A 19,388-nucleotide genomic window follows, 5' to 3' on the forward strand; every position below is an offset into this window, starting at 1 on the left:
ATCCTGCACTACCCTCCTGTGAATCCAATTTCCAGTACTCCCGAGTTCCCAATCCGATAAAAAAAAAAAGATTACCTCTGACTGCATCGAGAATGTAAATAAAATACATTCATCTGGGACTCCACATTCCTTATTACATTTAACGTCACATTGGTATTGAACCGACGCGCGCGACAGACTGAGTGACACCACTTAGTTGATATCACAGTACACCTGAACACGCCCAGGAATTCTGTTCTTTTTATATAAACGGTAGTGTGAGGAACAGATATTAGGTTAGTCTTTATATACTCGTATTGTCGAGGTACAGGACTTACACACCTTTACACTAACCCATAAGAGTCCTGTCGCCTCTCCACCTGAACCACGAAACCCGAGATTCCGACTCGTGAATCTGAAGCATTTACGGGCAGAATAATGCATCAGTCTACTGCTTCGGGTTCACGATTCTGAGTCTGCGGGTTCGTGGTTCAGGTGGAGAGGCGACAGGACTTCTTCTTTTACAATCAGGGAAAGATGTCTCTGTACCTCCTGTCATATCCCCAGTCAAGATGTGGCAGCGGTAGTATAGATGAGTGGTGATTCGACTTATGTTTCACGGATCACAATTCGAGTCAACCCTTGTAGTTGTAAATGGATGACACGTATCTTGACTTGAACCATTACAGAGGGTAAACAAACACATTTCCCTGACTACTGAGACACAGACGACAGCTAACTGGGCTGGTCACTCTTACTGGTGTACTGTATAAGGTCTTAGAAGAGAGAGAGAGAGGAAGGGAAGAGAAGCAAAAGAGGAGAAAGAAGGAAAAGAGAATAAATAACCAAGGAATTTCATTACTGACCATAGAGGTAAGACACACAGGGGCCAGGATTTGATATTTGTAATTCACTGATACTTGGATTGAGAACAATATCTCCTTCTTCTCTTCTCTTCTCTTCTCTTCTCTTCTCTTCTCTTCTCTTCTCCCTCAATCAATCCTCTTGACTAACCCTCTTCCTTCTCAATTTCCTCTCCCCTCTTTCTCTTCTTCGTAATACGTTGTTAATCCTCTCTTCCCCTCATCCTTTCTCCCTGTCCTTCTCTCCCTGCCTCTTCCACATTCCTCGCTTCTCTCTTACTCCCCTCCTCCTCTTCCTCCTCCTCCTCCTCCTCGCTTCGTGGATTAATTAATATACCTGTGATTCCTCTTGGTGTTACCTGTAGAGTAGATAGATAGATATATAAATAGACGTAGTAAGAATATTGTTAGTTGTAGTTAGGTTAGGTTAGGTTAGGGTAGGTTAGGTTAGGTCAAGTTAAGTTAGGTCAGGGTAGGTTAGATTTGGTTTGGTTAGGGTAGGTTAGATTAAGTTAGGTTGAGTTAGGTCAAGCTAGGTCAGGTTAGGTTAGGTTAGGGTAGGCTAGATTAGGTTAGGTTGAGTTAGGTCAAGCTAGGTCAGGTTAGGTTAGGTTAGGGTAGGCTAGATTAGGTTGTAGCAATAAAAACAAGTTATCCCTATCTGACCAAAACATCATCAGTATTGGCAAGTGATGTGTCATACTGCAAGAGAATTCCTCCTCCTTCCATCCGTCATAAACAGAATTTTTTCCAATACTGAGACACAATAACACAATATTCTTTACCATAAACAATTATTGTCTCCGATACAGGTGCCAGATGTGTCCTTTGTTCACATCTACTACTGACTGTCCACAATGATTTATTATTTCCACACACACACACACACACACACACACACACACACACACACACACACACACCTAACCTAACCTAACCTAACCTAACCTTACCTTACCTTACCTTTCTTTCCCTTACAGGCTACCACTTCTAACTTCCATTTTACTCTTCCTTTTCCATCCGTCCATCCTTCCACATTACTCTTCTTCCTTTCCATTTATCTACTCCTTTTAATTCTCCTCTTCCATTTATCTACTCCTTTTAATTCTCCTCTTCCTCTTCCATTTATCAACTCCTTTTAATTCTCCTCTTCCTCTTCCATCAATCCATCCATCCACCCAATCCTTCCTCTCTCTCTCTCTCTCTCTCATCCCTCAACCACTTTACCCTCCCCTTCCACCACAGTGCAGGTGAAGCTGTACTAACGAGGTCACAGGTCGTCTGGCTGGGGGTCCCTGAGTAACAATTTTCTAGTTGAGTGGATTGATGACTCGCCCCTACCAGATTACCTGATACACACAACACCTGGGCGGATTGGCGAATCACGTCACAGACTACTACTACCCGCCTTACACCCACATCCCTAAACTACTACCCGCCTTACACCCACATCCCTAAACCTACACCCCCACACCTTACACCCTAGACCCATACCTCTACACTCACACCCTACACCCACACCTTATAACCACACCCTACATCACACTCTACACTCACACCCTACACCCACACCTTATAACCACACCCTACACCCAAACTCTACACCCACATCCCTACACCCACATCCCTACACCCACATCCCTACACCCACACCCTGTTATTGTGTATTATATTTGGGTACATTTACTCCCTCTGTATGTTTACTGTGTACTGTATGTTAGGTGTAGTTCCTTTTGCGTATTGTACTTGTCAACAATAACAACAAAGAAACCCAAGCCTCACACTGTAAACTCTATTGTTTTTTTGTTTCCTGTAATAATGCGTAATAATAATAGGCTGCGGTGGCGGAGTGGTTATTAAACTGATGGTCCATTAGTATCAGGTTCGATTCGCCATAGAGGGAAATCATTTTGTAGAAGTTTATAGAGAGGAGAGAAAATCAGAGTGAATGAGAGTGTGAGTGAGAGAAACAGCGAATAAGATAGATTAAGGATAGAGTAAGAAGAACTAAAACACGGAATAAGAGAGATAGAGGGACAAAAACAATATAAATGAAAGAACGCGAGAGAGATAAGAGAGAGAAGTAGCTAAAGAAGGAGAGGAGTGTGAAGCGTTCATATAAAGGCCGTATATTGACCCGAACACTGGATGGAGGATGACACGATCGACTGCTGCTCATTGTTGCCTCTCTGTTAGCCAAGCCTTTGTTCCCTCTGTACGGTCGCCCTCAAAGGCTTCGTAATTCCTCGACGGGGAGACTAATAAGCTAAAGGTCGATAGCTCTTGTGATATCCTGTATCTTCTCTTATCATTTTATCAAACATCTTCCCTCCTCTACAAACTACAATAAGATACTAAAAGTTATATTACATTGCTAAGTCCCTTTTCACTTCTGTACATTTGTCCTTGGCTGTAGTAGAGGGCCTCCACGAGATATGAGCTGCCAAGTAATATCACCAGAACGGGATTCCAACGTCGCTAAACTTAATGGAAATCTCGATTCCTGGTGGATATAACCCACACCACATATCTTGGGCCAGGCTGGGAGCTGTAATGAACTCTGTGGCACCAACACTCGGAAGAAACTAAGTCCGTGTTGTAATAAAGGAGACACTCACGGACCGACCCGCTGTAACGTGTATACTGAGACCATCTTAGACGAGGTTGAGGTCGGGTGAAACAGAGAGAGGGAAGGAGAGAGAAAGAGAGAGAGGGAGAGGGATAGAAAAAGTGAGAGACAGAGAGAAAGACTTACGTGATTATCTTACACATGTCAAAAGACTCTATCACACAGGATACAACATAATCAAAATGTTGTAAAAATAAAGAAAATAAAAATCACTTTAACGATTCAACTTATAAAAAACAAAACAAAAGTCCAACAAAATAGTAGTAGTATAAGCTCTTACAACTTATGTCTTATGTAAGGTAAACACTTCCGGTAAGAGACTAAGCGATAATACAGGGTCTATTGTAAGAGTCATTTAACCCTTGACTGTATAAAGTGATTGGTCGATATGCTGCTGCCCGTCCCTTATAAACACAGCCTTTATGTTGTTGAAGTCTCTCTCTCTCTCTCTCTCGTTCAGGCACCACAGATGACTGACCTAAAAATTCTTTGATCTTGTCTCGAAGGAATCTATATACATCATCATCTTGATATAAATTCGCTTTGATACTGTTTTCCCTCCACGTTACTCACTGAGACCGTTCTCTCTCTTGCACAGTACATTTGAATCATTACTTCTGAAGACACCTCCTCCCCCCCCCGACCCCTTCCCCCTACCCTGAACCCTCCGACCCCCTTTCCTTCTTCCCCTTCCCCGTTCCCCCTTCCCCCATCCCACTTACCATCATCCCCCGCTCCTATAAGTTAATTTAGATGAGTGTGATACCACTATTACAGGTGTGAATGTCGACTGAGTTCTAATTAGATCCATTTAAAATACCGACTTGATGAATCCTTAGAACACCTGACCTTTCTGACCTTTCATTCCTTAGCTTAGTATTTAACACGTCTTAGACCCCTGCTTCCTCCTGCTGTGTGTCTGCTGTACTGGTTCTTCCCCCTGCTGTGTGTCTGCTGTACTGGTTCTCCCCCCTGCTGTGTGTCTGCTGTACTGGTTCTTCCCCTGCTGTGTGTGTCTGCTGTACTGGTTCTTCCCCCTGCTGTGTGTGTCTGCTGTACTGGTTCTTCCCCCTGCTGTGTGTCTGCTGTACTGGTTCTTCCCCCTGCTGTGTGTGTCTGCTGTACTGGTTCTTCCCCTGCCTGCTGTACTGGTTCTTCCTCCTGCTGTGTGTCTGCTGTACTGGTTCTTCCCCCTGCTGTGTGTCTGCTGTACTGGTTCTTCCCCCTGCTGTGTGTGTCTGCTGTACTGGTTCTTCCCCCTGCTGTGTGTGTCTGCTGTACTGGTTCTTCCCCCTGCTGGTGCCTATAACTTTACGGTGTGTGATGATATTTCTTCAGCTTCTCTTTTTATTAATGTATGATAAACTAGATGGAAACTTCTGGTTGTTTAGTTTTCCCCCAAAAAAATTATTGACGATAATTTTTGACAACATTTACAACATTTACACATTTAAAACATTTACACATTTACACATTTACAATATTGACACAGTTACAATATTGACACGGTTACAACATTTATCACAGTAAAACAAAATGTTCCTTACGATTTTTTTTAGGTTTTTTCTTATCGTCATGTTTGTTAAAAAGTTTTCGAGTGGTGGATAGTCAGAGTGTTGTGTGGACAGATTTGAACAGCAGTAAAACCAAGGATGGATCTATCTAGGTGTCGTAAAAGGCAACAAACTGTCCTCAATGTTGACTCAGAGACGAATTAATAACCAGAGATTTTGGTCACTCACACTCAGGGCCGATTGGTCACTCACACTCAGGGCCGCCAAATTCCATAAGATGACGTTACTCATTTTTTTCCTGTTGTGAGGATTTCTTTCGGGCACTCACAAGACTCCATCTCATATACCCTTCAAACTCTGATTATTTGACGCTCCAGAAGTCTTGATCTTCCTAAGTATTTACGAGTCAAGTTAGGGCATCAGTCTTGTCGGGGTGTAGTGACGTAACATAATTGTGGAATGAAAAAGATATGAAAGATTTTTCCTTCCTTGTTTTTAGTGAATTATTTCAGCTGAAGGTTCAAGTCGGTGTTAAATTGTTGCTTAATGATGATGGTGGAAAGACAGACAGACACACACACACACACACACACACACACACACACACACACACACACACACACACACACACACACACACACACACACACACACACACACCAATGATCCAAAACAAGCAAGATAAATTATGAACTGTGTCTAAAAATTGTTGTTCAGGTGACGAAGATAAAGATATCTTACTAAACACAGGTTAGGTTAGGTTAGGCCTGCGCTGGTTGACCTGTACTGGAAAAAACATCCATAGTCAGACAATCAAATATGACCTTCATAGAGCTAGCAGACGGCTTAGATTATAGTATTCGAGGACATGTTATTTTCTCCTATACATTTTTGTAGAATAAATCATTAAAAAAAATCCTAGAGGTAAATATTCCCGAAATACATGAAGTAAAAATAAAATAAATCAGAACTTTACAAAAACATCAACGGAATCATTTGACAGAGTGACAAGGATGATTTTATTCAATTTAAAGGCTCATTTTTATGCATAGCAGAGAGAGAGAGAGAGAGAGAGAGAGAGAGAGTAAATAAATTGAACATTAGTGTAGGAAGTCACGTCTCTGTCTGGCGTTTAAAATAAAAAAGCGGCCTCCCTGTAGTGAAGATGTTAGACGGAAGAAAACAACAGAATTTTAGTGAGTTTGAGATAGTGTGGGCAGAGTAATGGAAAGGCTGCAACATCATAAAATTCAATATCTCATCAGATTAGCCCACCACCACCACCACCAACCCACCCCACCCACCCCACCCCACCCACCCCTTCACGCCCTAACTGTTACCAAGGGAAACAGTGATTGTAAAGCGTGATAAATGACGTCTTCACCCCACGGCCAATATCGAGACGAGGACCCCCTCCCCCTTACCATAACCCCCACCCACCCCCCACCTCATCCCTACCTACCCCCAACCTATCCCTACCACCTCCCCACCCTCCCCACACCCCACCGAGGCTATAGCTAAGATGAATAGGTCAGTGACGTCCTCCCTCCCTTCGTCAGCGTCACCCATGATTCATATGTTGCCTTTATACTCTCCCTATATTGCCTAACCTAACCTAACCTAACCTAACCTAACCTAACCTAATCTGTGTCTGTGTGTGTTAATTTATGTATGTGTATGTGCGGTATGTCTTTGTATGTGTGTATGTATGTCTTTGTATGTATGTACTGTATGTATGTATGTATGTATGTATGTATGTAATGTGTGTGTGTGTGTGTGTGTGTGTGTGTGTGTGTGTGTGTAAATAGATAACTATATATTCATTTTCAACCATTTACTACGGCAGGTCTACACTGATCGTTGTATCACCAGTAAACACGTAACAGTCGACAGGTAAAATGTATTGCTTGCTACCACACTGAAAAAGTTACCCACCGTATTTAAATTCCTGATTTTAAAAGGGTTTTCAAACACATGAATTTCACAATACTCAATGAATGATTTGACGCAACAGAAATATTATTACTTTATCGCTTTTGACATCCCCCCCCCCCTTAAAATTTTTAGGTGAATTGAGTAATGAATTTGCATTAATCTGTCAAACTCTCCAGTATTTGTTGGGCGCTGTAAACAAGAGTGAAATATATAGTATGGTATAGTTACGGACTTTTTCTATAATCCGTTAAATCGAGGTTTCATATCCGTTAAATAAAGGTTTCATATACTGCATGGTAAATACAGTTTTTATATCCGTTAAATAGAGGCTTTATATCCGTTAAATAGAGGTTTTATATCCGTTAAATAGAGGTTTTATATCCGTTAAATAGAAGCTTTATATCCGTTAAATAGAGGCTTTATATCCGTTAAATAGAGCTTTTATATCCGTTAAATAGATAATATATATCCGTTAAACAGAGGTTTATATCCGTTAAATAGAAGCTTTATATCCGTTAAATAGAAGCTTTATATCCGTTAAATAGAAGTTTTATATCCGCTAAATAGAGGCTTTATATCCGTTAAATAGATGTTTTATTATAATAGAAACCTCAGCATATAGAAACTCTTCATGGACAACCAAGTCTTTCCCAGGCAACCCTTTATGGCAGACAACACAACCCTCTATGGCAGACAACACAACCCTCTATGGCAGACAACACAACCCTCTATGGCAGACAACACAACCCTCTATGGCAGACAACACAACCCTCTATGGCAGACAACACAACCCGTAATTAACTATAACCTCGGGGTCGCACCACCACCTTGTTCAGCCTAATGGGTCCGTGTTCACTCTGATTTGGATGTCCATAATTATCTAAAGTGGTGGTGGTGGTGGTGGTTGGTGGTGGTGGTTGGTGGTGGTGGTAGTTGGTGGTTTTGGTGGTTTTGGTGGTGATTGTGGTGATGCGTAGTGGTGTTGGTATGCAGACTGGATGGGCTAAGGAGTGGAAATATAAATCAACGTTATAACTAGCTAACTAACTGAGGAACCCGACTGTGTTCGTGTTCTTCTCTTGCCCACCTGTTCTTCTTTTTCTTTAGGCCATGTTCTTGCCTTGTGTTCTCCCTGTGTTCTCCTTACGTTATGTTTTTCGTGTGGTATGTTCTCTTCGTTCATTCCACAAGGTAAGTTCACCTTGAATTTTTTCCGCCATTTCCTGTAGAACAAAATACTTTTTCTAATATTTATTAATCGTCTCTGAATTATGTAACTCATCAATCTTACCTGTGTAACTCAAACCCTCATACCTGTGTAACTCATGACCTTCTTACCTGTGTAACTCATCACCCTCTAACCTGTGTAACTCATCACTCTTACCTGTGTAACTCATCACCCTCTTACCTGTGTAACTCATCACCTGTGTAAATCTCTTTCCCTGAATCACAGTAAGATAAGGAAGGCGTCTTTAAGAGTCTTTAAACATAACACCGAAGCATCACATTTCAGTAAAAACTTCCTCAAACTAATGAGTATAATCGGATTACCAACGCTGCCTCGGGTCTGTGGTAACTTATTTGACCCGGAGTAATGCAGGTGCTTAGGTCGCTCTGTTGTATCTCACCTGTAGAGGGGGTAGGTGAGGGTTTTAAGCCTTACGTCTGTGTGTGCGTGTGCGTGTGTGTGTGCGTGTGCGTGTGTGTGTGCTCGTGTACAGTACGTGTATGTGATGTGTATGTGTGTGTGTGGCGGAGGAGGATTGGAGGGGCGGAGAGGAAAGTGGAGTGGTGAGAAGGAGGGTGGAGGGGAGGCGAGGAGGAAGATGAGGATGTGTAATGGAGGGAAGGGAGAGTGGAGGGACGAAGGTGGGGTACATAGTGAGGGAGGAAGGTGAGGGAGGAAGGTGGGGGAGGAAGGTGCGGGAGGAAGGTGGGGGAGAGGTGGATCGTCAACCTTTATGTATAAACCAAATCTTTCTGTCAAAATAGATATTTAATAAATTCTTCTGTAACAACTTGTATTTTGGAGTTAAAATTCCTGTCTTTGTTATTTTGATTTTTGCCGCTGATTATTAAGCTGTCCTTTAACACACACTAAGCTGACATGAACACTCCGTCCAGCTTATTTATCACATTATTGTACACAAGACAGACACATCATAAAGCTTCCCGCTGTTTAGTTCTGACCACACAGGTGAACAGATAAACTTCATATTACCTGAAATCGAAACACAGTTATATTATTTTAATTCGGTTAAACCTGGATAAATAAATAATATACATCCATAAACTTATAAAAATTTTCACTCTTAGACAAATATGTAAATTGTCTATGTAGGTTTTTTTTCAGGTATAGTTATTTGGTGTGAGCGGTGATGGGTGGAGCACGTGAGGCAAGGTGAATATCAGCACGTTAATTAATCAGGTGAAGAGCGGTGGTGTGGGCGAGTCTCACCTCTCACGTAGGCACTATGTATGCATCCTCAACACACTCACACACTCACACTCACACACACACGCTCACACACACACTTATTGTCTGTGTATGTGTGTGTGTGTGTGTGTTGACAAAAAAGTGGACTGGTAGTGCAAAACAAATTCAACATTAAAAAAAGCAAAATATAATGTAAGAATGCTCAAAGACACAGGCTTTTGCACGAATTGCATTGCAAGGTGGCAGATGTGTTGCAACTCGGCAATGATGACGATGTTGCAAGTTATAGCTTAAGATCAAACCTCATCACCTATAATTTACTTTTGATGGTAATTATATATCAAAAAGTAAACCACTTTCCCCTAATCTCAGCTCAAGGTCAGGTGTGTACAGGTAAACAGAGTGAACTGATTTTGATGAAATTTGGCAGATTATTTTTTTTTTCCTGAAGGTAAAATCAATTAAAAGTCGAAGTATTAGTTGATTATGAATCCACGGCTATTAACCCCTTGTGTACGGGGTCACGAAAATTAGATTATTCTTGTTTTATAGTAATTTAGGACGCCTTAATCATCACTAAACACAATGTACACAAAATATTGATGTTATCGTCACCTTTATCAAGACTGATTTCTCCAACCAGGTAAAGGAATTTGTCTTACTAGTCACAAAACCTTCAGTATTATCGATAGTTATTACACCTGTTAACTTAAATCAAGGTTAATGACGATGACCTTAATTCACCAAGAAATTTAATAAGACTTACCTGTAGTATAATGACAAGCGGTCGTCCCATGAACCATAACACAGGGGCATTATATAGGAGCATTATATAAGCCAGGCTGTAATGGTCAATAAATTAACATAGCCGAGGCCATCACGGCGTCCCAGACATGATTACCTGCGATGTGAGGTCATGATGGATCAATACCACAACGGAAGGGGGGTGGGTTAGGTTAGGTGGTAAGGGAAAGGGGAAATTGGTAGGTGGTAACGGGAGGGAAAGGGGCGAAAGGCCACGGTATTACTTGATGAAGTTACGTAGATGGGTTACTTCAGGAGAGAGAGAGAGAGAGAGAGAGAGAGAGAGAGAGAGAGAGAGAGAGAGAGAGAGAGAGCAGTTAATAATTAAACAGACTACACTTGACTGTCGCCTCTTGTGACACTAAATGGAACCGAACGCCGTAATTCGCACAGGAACAATTTGGGTTCACAGCTTAAGATAACCTTTGACAATGTGATCTTCAGCTTTAAGTTATCCCGCATCAACTTCCTGCTGTGACGGTGAAGTATGTTAGGTGACAGGCGAGGGACGGGGCGGGTCTCTCTTCACTTACACAGTTATCTGCTTTACGCGACTTTTACCGAGAAAAATTGGTTTCTAGGGAAATTTTTCAGGAAGTCAGGCAAGTATAACGTGTACTAGTTGACAGCTGTAGCTACAATAAACACAGATACAACATACTTGGTCTCATCTATCAGACCCATGACACAGACTGATCATAAATATTTTCTCTCGTTGTCAAGTTCAGCTTCAGTTTAAACCTTTATTTTCTTCCCAAGGGAATTGGAAACGTTCTTCAGTAAGCACGAGACTGTGTTCGGCAACCTCCGCTTGTTCGACAATATTAACGATCCAGTTTTTCAACACTTATTTCTGAACATGGTGATAAATCTACTAGAATTGTTGTGTCTCATTATCCACACTTAGGAAGTTGGATGTGAAGGTCAGCCACTGGATTAATGTATATCTTATTAGGATAAACAGAGCCAGTGGTGCAGGGTTCATTGTGACAGGTGATGGCTGTGTAAGGCTGGGACTCTACAGGACGCCAAAATCAGCTCAAAGTTACACGCCTGGTATGACACAATGTGGAGTCCTGCTTTGTGTTGGTCAGTTGATATATCACGGTATTTCGCCAGGGTTTCAGGCGCCGCTATATCAAAGTCCAGACAATCATTGGTAAATTGATGCGAACACAGCAGCGGTTTCAGTGCTGTGAGCCTCGAGTTAAACAAGTTACTGGGCGAATTTCAAGGAACGACACACACACACACACACACACACACACACACACACACACACACACACCTCACCACACTGCCGCTGAGTAGAGCGTGTCTAGTGTCTACCTCCCTGTCTGTTTACTTGCGTCTCACTATTTGTGTGCTTTTTTCCTCCCTGTTTATTGATACTTCGTTAACTTGTCCGTCTACCTGTCCGCCGCCCACAACTTGACAGTTTCCCGTACTGTCACCACAGCTTTGTGTGTGTGTGGGGTGGGGGGGGAGGGGGGTGAGGCTGGAAAAAGTGTCCTAAACACAGCCTGCCTAAAAAAACACCCTGTCTGGGCAACCGCACCCAGTAAGGTCATCCTTATGCGGTCGAAAACACAATCAAAATCACAGATCCCCCCCAAAAAAACTATGCAACCTCTTATGGTCGCTGCATGGAATGTCAGGACCCTTCTGGATACTGGCACAAATAAGCGTCCTGAAAGAAGAGCCGCCCTTGTGGCAAAAGAGCTGACTAGGTATAACATCGTCATAGCAGCCATTAGTGAGTCCCGGCTCCCAGACGAGGGTCAACTCACAGAACGGGGGTCTGGCCTTACCTTCTTCTGGAAGGGTAAGCCTGCTGAAGAGTGACACCACATTTATGGAGTTGGCTTTGCCATCCGCCAACGCATCCTACACAGGCTAAGTGAAATGCCTATTGGGATCAACCACCGCCTCATGACACTTTTTCTTCAGTGCATCCGCCCTAACACTGGATGCAGAGGATGACATCAAGGAGGCCTTTTACGCCGACTTTGACAGAGTGCTAACCTCTATCTCCAGAGAAGACAAGGATGTGCTTCTTGGTGCTTCAACGCCAGAGTTGGCAGAGATGCTGACATTTGGCAGGGAACCATAAGGAGAAATCCACGAGGCAAGTGTAATCCTAACAGCCTACTCGTTCTCGGCAAGTGTGCTGCACACAACCTCATTATCACCAATACCTTGTTTAGGCAGGCCGACAAGTTGAAGGGTTCGTGGCAACACCCACGATCCAAACACTGGCATCTCATTGACTACATCATTGTCAGAGAAACATATCACGAAGATGTCCTCATCACCCGAGGCATGCGAGGCTCGGACCACTGCTACACTGATCATCAGCTCGTCAGAGCCAAGCTCTCACTTCACGTTGCCCCAAAACAGCGAAGGCAGCAAGCCTCCAGAAGAGGTTTTAACACAAAGCGTCTAGAGGATCCAGATGTAGCACATGCTTTCAGAGAGCAGCTTGAACTTGGGCTGATAAACAACCCAACGGCAATCGACGCAAATCCCAGTGCAGAATGGGATATTCCCGACACAGCCATGACAAAAACCTTCAGAGAGACTCTCGGCCAGATCAAAAGAATACACCAGGACTGGCTTGATGAAAATGACCCGGCAATCAATGTACTCGTCGATGATAAACATGCTGCTTTAACTGATTGGCATAACAACCCTCAGTCTCGGACCAAAGCTGATACCTCCACATGTGCAACTTATGTGAACGATTCTGCCGGTCCTGCATCGGCCTCTTTAGTCATCTCAAAACTTATCAATGAAGAGGACATCCCTAATAACTCATATCCTTGTATCATAGCTGGATGATCGTCACACTCGATTCCGAGTGACAGCAAAGTAGTAATAGTATGTGTGACCTCTGAACTCTTGAATAAAATTAAATAATTATTCTACGATACAAATAGAGTAACTTTTCCCAGGAGAGTCTAAAATATACTCAAGTTTTGTTTAAGAATCTGTTTGTGGATTTTTGTGAGGCAGATTGTGGAGACTGTGTGATAAGACGTAAGAGGATCACAGTTCATTGTGTGGCAGCAATATGTAAACATGAGGGCAGGCGGGGCCGGGGGGAGAGGTGCCAAAAGTGACTCCTTGATATATATTACCCGTGATGAGGTGCTTGTGAATGGGTGCTCTGGAGGGGCTCATGGGGGACCTGGGAGAATGGGGAGGGAATGAAGAAATGGGTTACGGGGTAAGTTAAAAAATGGAAGGGGGAAAGGAAAGAAAAAAATATATGGTGAAAGGAAATGGGAAAGGAAGGAAAAATAGAGAGATAGAATGGGATGTGGAGTGAGCCATGGAAAGGAGAAGGATGAGGGAACAGAGAAATGGGGTGGGAGGGACAGAATTGGAAAATAGGAGGGAAGAGAGGAAGGAGTAAAGATGGGAGGGGGGGAGCGCCCAACTAGAGAGGGGGTGAAGAAGAAGTAGAATAGGGATGGATAGAGGGAGGGATGAAAAGGGGTGATAAAAGATAAGATATTTTCAGCTGTATGTGATAGAAAAACTAGACACAGACACACATACATTGGGTCCTGCTGCTCTGGTCTCATTGACGTGGTTTCTTTAAATTAAAAATAGTGTGTTTAAGATCCCGTCGCCTTTTGTCCAATGTTTCCAAATCCTCATCGACGGCGCTAATTCTCAACCAACTTTTACCAATTTTTAAAGTAACTTCTAAAAATCATTGGACATACTCGCGATTATATAAATATTGTTTCCAACTCATTAAAAATAAAAACAATAATTAGACATTGGGAGATTATAATTCTACTTTGTGATAATCTTAGTAAATTCTGAAGATGGTTGGTATTGAGTTCGTTCGTTTTGTTTGTATTAAATGAAGACAGAACGAAGGCCAGTGAACAATATTACACATCCAGTGGCCGGCCCGGAGGTGTACGTCTCCGTTCACAATCACCACTGAGCCAGAAGGAAGACCAAGTTCCATTTATTGTGATGGAGGACGCTTGGCTGAATCCTTTTGGAAGGTCGTAGAGGATGACTAAAATCTCGGTGGAAGCTTTTAAGAGCAAGTGGCAGGATGTCAGATCGATGTGATGTCTTGTGGTCGACTGCTAAAAGTTAGGAATCACAGTTTTCTTTGGTTTAGTGTTTGAAAAAGACACACACGTGAACCACGAACCCCGAGATTCAGACTCACGAACCCGAAGCATTTATGAATGGAGTAATGCATCAGGATTTGCTGCTTCGGGTTCACGAGTCTGAATTTTGGTGTTCGTGGTTCAGGAGGACATGCGATAGGATTTTTGTGAGAGACTGAACCAGTAGCAGGTGGCTGTGTTCTCAGCCCAGTAACCAGTCAGCCTTCACAGATGCATCCATAACGCTCCAGCAAGCAATCAGTGAAGTGGTTCGTGGTCTTGATTTCTTTTACTCAAATGTGAGGGAGTTGTGGAGAGAGGCGTGATGGGACGAGAAAGAGGTTATGCGAAAGTTATGACGAACTTTGCATATATTTAGGACGCGGACGTTGTAAGAGTGAAGTGTCGAATGTATGAGTGTGTTTTACTTGAGCGTGAGTGTGTTTTATTCAGTATGAGTGTGTTTTACTTGAGCGTGAGTGTGTTTTATTCAGTATGAGTGTGTTTTACTTGAGTGTGAGTGTGTTTTATTCAGTATGAGTGTGTTTTACTTGAGCGTGAGTGTGTTTTATTCAGTATGAGTGTGTTTTACTTGAGCGTGAGTGTGTTTTATTCAGTATGAGTGTGTTTTATTTGAATGTTTTTAGTATTTTGTTATTTTTTATAAATTATTATAATAATAGTTATTATTATTATTATTATTATTATTATTATTATTATTATTATTATTATTATTATTATTATTATTATTATTATTATTATTATTATTATTATTATTATTATTATATTTTCGCCCCCCAGGCCCTGATGTGGGTCAGTGACCTGTGCCCGGGTGGGCTAATCCCTGTAAAAAAAAAATAAGTAAATTTTAGCAAATGTGTGCTGTTGTTGGTGTTGTTGTTGTTGTTGTTGTTGTTGTCGTCGTCGTTGTTGTTGTCGTTGTTTTTATGGGGGGAGGTGGATACTTCTAGACAAATAATAATTGGCTTTAGTCTGGAATTCTTGTAAAGTTTGGCTCCTTCCTTGAGGCTGAGTGACACCTGATTGTGTTTAAAGTTTGTTGGTAAGAATTGTTGGAAACATAACAATAAACTTTTCTGACAATGTATTGTTAAGACTTGAGGAAGATTCTTTATTACTTATTTCCTTTTGTTTTTTCTTTTATGGGAGAGAATTGATTGATACTCTATTTTCTCCTGGTGGTGGTGGTGGTAGTGGTGGCGGTGGTAGGGTGGTAGTAGTGATAATATTATTATTAATTATTTGGTTGTTGTTGTTTTTTTAATCAAATCAATGATGAAAAGTACCTCAACACCACACCCAGCCCACAGCAGCATTACTTGGGTGATCTATGAATTTCAGAATGAACACTACGACTCCTGTTGTCTCGGTAGGGGTTTCAAAATCCTTCGTCCGTTGTGTCATATTTTTTCAACACAATTTTGTATAGATAGTTTTTTGAGTGACTGTACATAAATGACTGTCAACTGTGCCTCTGTTCTTCCATTCTATCGAAAAGTTGTGGATTGATAGGTGAGCTTTTATTCCTGGTCGAGGGATCACTGTGAATTTGGAGAGACTCGTTTGGATTTTCAATTTTTTCTCCAAATTTGTTCACCTTTTCTGTTAGCTTCCCGGTGTTTGTCATTTCCTATCTGCCTTAGGGAAGGGCTGTTATGGGTGTCAATGATGATGTAATTATAAGGTAGGGGAGAGGAAGATGCCTTGAGGGACACCACAGAAGGTCTCCTATACATACTGTGCCATGTTGGAGGAGAGAAAAAGGGAGGAGAAAGAGGAGGAGAAGAAGGAAGAAAAGGAGAAGGGGAGGAGGATTTTTTTTCATCTAGATCATAAGAAAATACACAAGTGAAGTTACACGAAGAATTAATATCGTAGTCCATAAAACGTCGGGTAAAAGTGAACACAGTGCCTGGCTCTCTGCTGGATTTCAACCACTCTTCCCATTTCTGTGTGAGGTCGTATCAGTAAGCCAGTGTGACTGATTGGAATTCTCTCCGTTTTTCAGCTCGATATTACTGTACGGTATTCTATTTTTCTGTATTTCACGCCAAGTATTTTACCTGAAATTCATGGATTAATTATAGTTATTCTTGGGGCGAGGGACTATAGGTTAGGTTAGGTTAGGTTAGATTAGGTTAGGCTAGGTTAGGTTAGGTTAGGTTAGGTTAGGTTAGGTTAGGTTAGGTTAGGTTAGGTTAGGTTAGGTTAGGTTAGGTTTTATGGTGTTCATGATCGTTTATGACTACGGAGAAGTTACCCCCAAAAGATAAATAAACAGACGTGATCGCTAGTCAGTAAGTCGGTTAGTGAAGTGAGGATTCCAAATATAACTCACTGAAAAAAGTGCTATGGCTCAGGAACGGTTGAAAATCGGGTTCGTTGTAAAATAAAATATTCCTTATTGTCCCGTGTACGTCAGGCGCAGCTCTGCCAGTGTGTGCGCCAGCGAGGTTCTCTTCAATTATTTACAAGCATTACAGGCTAGGTACAGTTCGTGGTACAAATGTGTTATTTTAGAACAATGATGATGTGATTTACTTCTGCATTAAAGATCGATGCATTTTATTAGGTTAAAATAATAGTGCTGCAGTTGGTTACGCCTTATGTCCGTCTGTCGGTATGTAAAATGTATATGCAGAGAGAGAGAGAGAGAGAGAGAGAGAGAGAGAGAGAGAGAGAGAGAGAGATTTACACATAATCTATGCATGTATACGTGTACTAGCTCACAGTATATGTATATGTCTCATGTGTATAATATATCAAGTGACAAAACATACGCCGGTCTCTTTATGATAGCTCTTAAGTAAGAAACATATTTTGCTCCATTCACTAATACTGTACCAGAAATACAAGTCGATTCACTCAGGTTTTACTCGATTACTTAACGTTAGACACTGCACCTATACCATAACTATATATTATAACAACAGTCCTCCTATACGGTCATATACTGTGTACACATTATAAGAGAGAATTAAGTTTAAAAGGTCAATAACATCGATATATATATATATATATATATTAGCAGTTTCAGGTTCATGAGGCTGAATCTCGGGGTTCGTGGTTCAGGAGGACAGGCGACAGGACCTTTATGGGTGACTTTACATAAATAACTAACTTGAGTTTTTCACTGTCCCACTAACGAGGCATTTAGAGGTGTAAATTACTGTCGCCAAACACCAAGACAGCAGACACTCTCAGAGAAGATATAATTTAGTTTCCTTTTTATTTATTTTTCATACTTTGATCATGACGCTACACACTGTCAGCAACACACTGTCAGCAACACACTGTCAGCAACACACTGTCAGCCACTTAACCCTAGAAATATTAGATATAAAATGAGCATATAGAAGCATCTCTCTAAAGTACTGTGCCGCCGTATCTTGACAGGAAAAAAATAGCCCAACAGAAGGTCTTTTGTCACGCTCCCCTTTACTTCCTATTTACCTCTATTGTCTTGTCATTCTCCCTCGCTATTTTTTTCTGAATTTATGTCTTTGTGTCTTCATAAGGCAGCTGTTTGAGAGACGGTAAACAATATGCCACCAAGACACGCTTCCTCTCTTAGGCTGGGTAACACTACACCACCCGAACCTCCCGTCTTCATAATGCAAGAAATGTGGTGTGTTGTCTGCTGGCCACAAGGAACTTCTACACTGAGTTAAAATATTTTAGGAGACTTGGAAAGAGAGAAGGAGGAAGGGGGGGGGGGGAGAAAGCGAGGGGAAAAAAATAAGAGAAATACTTTTTTATATTGATAGAGAATAAGAATAAATATTAATACAAAAACGCAAGTTAAATTTACAGAGATAGAGAGAAAGTGAATTACATCTCCGATTTAACCAATATTGTATGAAAAAAGGGTCGATTATCTACACGATCCATTGATGGGATACGAACCTGTGTTTAGTGACTGGTGGTGAAAATATTGAACCAGTCACCAAGAGCCAACTTATACCTGAGGTGACCAAGTTCTTCAATCACTGAGCATGTGATAGAGTGGAGCAACTGAGCCTCAATCATGTTTTCAGGGTTTTCAATGGACCGTGACCAGAGTATCTAACAATAAACTTTGCAAGGATTGGGGATATGAACGGGCAGGGTAAGTGGTGGAGGGGGGAGGGGAAGGGGGGTGTGGTGGAGGGGGTGAGGGTGTGGTGGAGAGGGATCTAGGGGGTATGATGGAGGAGGTGGATCGGAAGTGTGGTGGAAGGAAATGTGGTGGAGTGGAGGAGGTGGGAGTGTGGTGGAAGGGTCAAGGGTGTGATGGAAGGGGGTAAGGTTGAGGGAGGGGGGGGTGATATTGGACACCAGTGGATTGGCTTGTCCATCGAAATATTTGATACCTTGACGATAGGTAACATGCGTCTCTCTTAAAAGAAATTGACTCTGGTTTAACACTTACCCAAATATTTCCTCGTGAGCGTGTGAGTCTTTTGTGTCTCTACCTCTTATAGACTAGACAAGGAGGTGATAAAGACGCCAGAAATAACAACAAAAACACACTATTTTTTTCATCGTTGATTAATTGTAAAAAAAAAAAAAAAAATCCTGACAAATCGAAGTATTGAGACGAACGTAAGTGTAGTGTCCATTGTTTTCACAGATTTCAGATTACCTCGATGGGGAGAGGGGTGAATTTGAGGAAGTCACATACTTGTTTTGGGTGATCTACCTGCACTGATGAGACTAAGGTAAACTGAATGATGGATGGAATGTAGGAAAGTTATGGTAAAAGAGAACAATGCATATTTATTGTTGACAGATTATTCTATTATTATTATTATTATTATTATTATTATTATTATTATTATTATTATTATTACGTTAAGCACAATAACTCTTTCTATTGCAGTACGTATTATAGAATAAACTATAAACCCAAAATAAAATTTAATATATAATTATTTATTGTTATCTTTTCTGTATTTAATATAATTTTCTTAATAATTTTTCTATTTCCCCCCGCGTGTAATTTTTTATTCAAACATGTAAATATTGACCAAGTACAGATGACTATAAACCGTAATATAAGTCACCCACATCATATTATCTTTAT

General features: G+C 41.4%; 1 long non-coding RNA gene across 1 annotated transcript in view; it reads left to right on the plus strand.

Annotated features, from left to right (window-relative positions):
* LOC121875973 overlaps positions 1 to 19,388 on the plus strand; it is an 84,472-nt gene that overhangs the window by 54,097 nt on the left and 10,987 nt on the right. The gene's annotated exons all lie outside the window — the stretch shown is intronic.

This window comes from Homarus americanus, unplaced genomic scaffold (assembly GCF_018991925.1).
Source record: "Homarus americanus isolate GMGI-L3 unplaced genomic scaffold, GMGI_Hamer_2.0 scaffold42818, whole genome shotgun sequence".
Taxonomy (NCBI): domain Eukaryota; kingdom Metazoa; phylum Arthropoda; class Malacostraca; order Decapoda; family Nephropidae; genus Homarus; species Homarus americanus.